General features: G+C 45.2%; 1 long non-coding RNA gene across 1 annotated transcript; it reads left to right on the top strand.

Annotated features, from left to right (window-relative positions):
• Nucleotides 1-591: 591 nt before the first annotated feature.
• On the top strand, nucleotides 592-5,474 carry LOC125482695. The gene is made up of 3 exons (XR_007261727.1): nucleotides 592-750; nucleotides 3,482-3,519; nucleotides 5,331-5,474. It is a non-coding gene; the product is annotated as an uncharacterized LOC125482695 (long non-coding RNA).
• Nucleotides 5,475-5,507: the final 33 nt, after the last annotated feature.

Raw genomic sequence — 5,507 nt, forward strand, 5'->3', positions numbered from 1 at the left:
ATGCTGCTTGGCCTGCTGTGTTCATCCAGCCCTGCACCTTGTTGTCTCGGATTCTCCAGCATCTGCAGTTCCTACTATCTCTAAAGTTACAACAGACTCTGAGAAGTATTGTAACAATGAAGGGGATCGGGCAGGGTTAGGAACAATCCTGGTAATGTTAAAATCTTATTATTACTTGTTCCTTAATTAAGTTGCAATACCAAATTGTGCCTGTAGTGAATTGAGCATTCCAGCATTGTGGAATACTGGGTAAGTTCATTTCTAACCTATTGGTGAAAGTGTCAGGTGGGACCTGAAGGTCTTGGACGGCAATAGACAGGAGATGAATGAAACAAAGTTCTGGCTCACACCATTAAAATTATTCTCTGATTGCTATTAGACCTGATCATTGGATTCTCACCAGGGTGAAGGGGAGGATTACCAGGATTGTTTGAAGAAGGCTTAACACTGGATCCACAGTGGTGCCAAACTTTCAGAAAGGAATTTGATGACATCAGCCCACTTTCTTGGAAGAGGAAGCTGATGACATTTGATTCTGTTCCAACTGCTTTTGCTGTTGATAAAAATCCTTGACATGCAACAAAGGCACTCTGCATTTCTGTGGAGGTACGGGAATGGTTTGATCTGGAGAGTACGATGTACCCCTGACGTCCCAAAGAGCTGACCTGGGCACCATCAGAGGTAGCTGTAAAGAAAGAACATTTAGTAAATGTGTGAAACATTCCTGAGCTTGAGACGAGAGCCGATAAGGTAATGCATAATGAGGAAATTGGTTCTGCTGTTTTGAGGGATTTTCCTTAAGCAATTGGCTCAGGGAAATTATTACACACTCCTGGAGCAGGTGGGACTTAAACCTGGGTCTCCAGATTCAGGGGTATGAGCCTCCGCACCACAAGAACCACCCTTTGGTGCTTATGGATTTACTGTACAATACTGTACTCTGCAGCTTTATCAAGTGTCATTAATCACGGTAGATCCACTGTAGAGGTTTCTAAATTGGCATCTGCTCACCTTAGAGGAACTAACAGTAGATTGCCACGATTAGCAGGCTGTTTGTGGAGTAATACATGAAATATCATGCAAGGAGCTTAACGCACCTGCAACTGCCTGGAGTGAGCTAGCGAGACGGCTGGGTTGCGATGCAGAGTCAGAGCTTGGGTTCAATTCCTGCACTTTCTGAGGTTATCTTGCAGGATTCTCCCAAGATACGGGGACCATCAGGTTAAACTCATAATCAGTCATCTCCCTCTCTTTCTAACGGGAGAGTGGGACGATAGCAAGCTCTTTTTTCCCAAGTGGGACTGCAATCGGGGTGCTGTTATGAGTTGGAAAATTGATAAAGTGATTCCGAATGCAGTGTCGGACTTTTCTCAGTGGGTTCTGTTGTTACTTTTGATTCAGAATTTCCAACTGGAATTCCCAGCCCAGATACTGGGCATGCTGAGGGTGTGCCACACAGCGGGCAGTCCCTCCGCTCAGTGCAACCAAATAGCTGGAATCATAGACCCCGTAATATCCCCTACATAGTGTGGAAGCAGGCCATTCAGCCCATCGAGTCCACATCGAGCATCCCATCCAGACCCAGCCTCTGCCCCGTGACCCTGCGTTTCCCACCCTAACCTGCGCATTTTTGGACTGTGGGAGGAAAGTGGAGCACCCAGAGGAAACCCACGCAGACACAGGGGGAACATGCAAACTCCACACAGACAGTTGCCCGAGGCTAGGGTTGAACCCAGGACATTCCTGGAGCCATGAGGCAGCATTGCTAACTGGTGTGCCACCCGATCTCACAGTGCCAGTTCAGAGGAGAGGGGAATTGTTCCCTGGTACACTGGCTGGCATTCACCCCTCAGAAAATTAGCAATCAGACATATTCCCTGCTGCTGTCACATTACTGTGCACAAGTTAACCACTGAGACTCCCACATAACAACAATGACAGTACTTTAGATGGACTTCACCGGGATGCCCTGAGGTTGTGAAGGTGCTACTTAAATGCAACTGTCCTCCGTTAACCTTCGGGAGGTTGAGGCTGATGAGAATCAGACAGTGTTTCTGTGGTACTCTGTCCCAAGCTCATCATTAATAGGGTTGGGGTCCATGCTGAGCTGGCTTGCGCAGAATTTGCAAAAGGGCTACATTCGGATGAACTTGTTTTAGTGGAATCATTGAAATTGACAGCGCAGACAAAGGCCAATCAGACCATTGCTAGTGCACTAGCCCATGCAAGAGTTATGTGTTAGTCCCATTTCTATTTTCAGATGCTCTAAATAGTTTGACTCTTTCCTTTTGCAAGCTATTCAGTATTCTGAGCCCAGAAAAACATTCCACATCCAAAATAGATTTTAACTTCTCTTAAAAAAAGGAGTAACATTTGCTTCCTCTGTCTCTGTTGTTTCAACATATGGCTTGACTCTACTTAACTGTTCCTAAATTGCTATGCAGTGGAAATAGTTTTTCACAATGTTGTTTGTCAAAATGATATTTAACTTTGTTAAATTTCCAACACAGGGAGGAATCAATTAAAAATACTCAGAAAAACAAATTGCATTTATGTAACACCTTCATGGTAAGAAAACATTCCAAGGTAATGTGAAATGGAAGATTCATTTGGCATCAAATACTAAAGGGAGGTATTTGGAAAGGTGAAATTAGCTTGGTTAAAGAGTTAGGATTTAAGGAGGATCTTTATGGAGGAGAGATAGGTGGACGATCTTAGGGAGGGAATTCCAGAGCTTGGGGCCCAGCAGCTGAAAGCACGGCTGCCAACAGTGGAGCGATTAAAACTGGGAATGTTCATAAGGTCAGAATTGGAGGCTTGTGGACCTGGAGGAGGTTACGGAGATGAGAAGGGATAAGATTTGTGAATCTGAGGTGTTATCAAACTGTGAAGCAATGCCAATCAGTGAGAACAGGGGTTGATGGGTAAGCGCAGCGTAGCTACTTGCTCGGTTAAAAACAGCCGAGCTTTTGATGAGCTGAAATTAATGGAGGCCTTGAAATTGTCAAAGCTCGAGTCTACAATGGTCTGTGTGGAGCTAGCTGATTTCAACTTGGGTAACTGATAAAATTGGCTCTTACCGGGGTAGTAGATCAAATTAGGGTTACTGCAAAGTTTTTTTTCATTCATGAGGTGTGGGTGTCACTGGCTAGAGCCAACATTTATTACCGATCAGGGCAGGGGTCAACCATATTGCTGTGCGTCTGGAGTCACATATACATCAGACCAGACCGGGTAAGGATGGCGGTTTCCTTCCCTAAAGGACGTTAGTGAACCAGATGGGTTTTTCCCTCAACAACCAATTCATGGTCATCATTAGACTCTTAATTCCATAAACCTGTTGAATTCCAATTCCACCACCTGCTGTGGTAGGATTCAAACCCAGGTCCCCAGAACATGAGGAGTGTGTCTTATTGCTCCCTTGCGTTGTGTACCGTGATGGGGATGATGGCTAGTAATGGCAGTGCCCTCCCTTTTTCAGAGTCGATGGTTGACCTGGAACAATTGCAGAAGAAGACGGTAAGAGCTGTTGCAGTCGCTGGTGACTTGTGATTTGAAACAGCACCAGTTGATTTTATTCATCGTCAACACAATCATTCCCTCTGGAAATTGGAAAAATTGACATTTCATCGCATCAATTGGCTCTGATTTCAAGGGGAGGTGGGGGTATATGTTAGGGAAGTCTATATTTATACAGGTGAGAGCACACCCTGGAGTACTGTGAGCTGTTTAGGTCCCCTTATTTACGGGGACACAGTGATAACGTCACTGGGTGAGTAAGCCAAGTGTTGAAATCCCACCCTGCCATCTGATGGAAATTGAAGTTTAATTCATTTATTTGTTTAATTGCCTGCAGTTATAAACTAGAGTAATGGTTATGGTAAAGGTATCATTGATGTAAAAATCCATCTGGTTTCCTAATGCCCTCCAGGGAAGGAAATCTGCCATCCTTACCCAGTCTGGCCTACAATTGAATCCAGACCCACAGCAATGTGGTTGACACTGAACTACCCTCTGAACATAGCACAGCCAGTGAGATGGAGGGTAAGACATTAGTGAAAATTACAACAATTTGGTAGGCACCAACGTTGAGATTAGCTCTTCAATTTCAGGTTGAAAGTTGTCCTCCACCTCCACCAACTAATGTAGTAGGATTCAAACCCGTGTCCCCAGAACATTACCTGGGACTCTAGATTAACGGTCCCACGATGATACCACTAGAATAGCATCTCCCCATAAAATGGGACTGTTGTTCATCATTGTCTAAACTTGGACCTACAGAAAGATCACCATGTGTTCAGAAGAGATGTCGATACCCATGAAACTATTTTCTATGCAAAGGGAAGAGGAGTTTAATGAGAATGTAACCAATGGGGAAGATTGTGTCATTGAACTGTCACTAAATTGTGGTGTTAGTCATCAAATCCCTTCACGTCAGTTGATGGAGATTGAGGACAACTTTGAACCTGAAATTGAAGAGCTAATCTCAACATTGGTGCCTACCAAATTGTTGTAATTTTCACTAATGTCTTTTAGGAAAGGGAATCTGCCTTCCTTACCTAGTCTGGCATACTTGTGACTCCAAACCCATAGCAATGTGGTTAACTCTCAACTGGAGCAGAGTCATAGAGTCATGCAGCACAGAAACAGACCCTTCGGTCCAACTCATCTGAGCCAACCAAACATCCCAATCTGACCTAGCATTCAGGATATATCCCTCTAAATCCTCCCTATTCATCAAACCTCCCTGTTTGAGGGACACAACGTGGTGGTTAACACTACAGCTTCACAGCACTAGGGATCCGGGTTCGATTCCACCCTCGGGCGACTGTCTGTGTGGAGTTTGCACATTCTCCCTGTGTCTGTGCGGGTTTCCTCTGGGTGCTCCGGTTTCCTCCCACAGTCCAAAGATATGGTGGTTGGGTGGATTGGCCAAGCTAAGTTGCCCTGCCATAGTAATTGCAGGGGATGGGGTGGGATGCTGTTCAGTGTGAACTTGATGGGCTGAATGGCCTCTTTGTGCTCTGAAGGGCTTCCATGTCAATGAGAGATGGATAACAAATGCTGACCTTTTTTTCTGAAAAAGGGTCCAGACCCGAAACGTCAGCTTGCCTGTTCCTCTGATGCTGCCTGGCCTGCTGTGTTCATCCAGCTCTACACTGTGTTATCTGTGACTCCAGCATCAGCAGTTCCTACTATCACTGACCTGGCCAGTGATGGCCGCATCCCACTGATTGGGGAAATAAATGCCTGGCCAGTTCCCAGTACGGAATGTTAGAATTAAGAGGTGGGACTTGTGGATTTTAGGTTTCCTGTGCTTTGTGTTTCAGAAGATAGTGACCATCGACCATATCAGGCAGATACACGGTGAAAAAGGTTCGGAACCAGCCTTTGTGCAGTCCATGCTCACTGACCAATGTCTCTAAAGGGAGTCCTGACATGAGGAGTGTGTTTTATTGTTCCCTTGCGTTGTGTACCGTGATGGGGATGATGGCTAGTAATGGCAG

The sequence above is a fragment of the Rhincodon typus genome, unplaced genomic scaffold (genome assembly GCF_021869965.1).
Source record: "Rhincodon typus isolate 14 unplaced genomic scaffold, sRhiTyp1.1 hic_rhity00015286, whole genome shotgun sequence".
In the NCBI taxonomy this organism is placed as follows: domain Eukaryota; kingdom Metazoa; phylum Chordata; class Chondrichthyes; order Orectolobiformes; family Rhincodontidae; genus Rhincodon; species Rhincodon typus.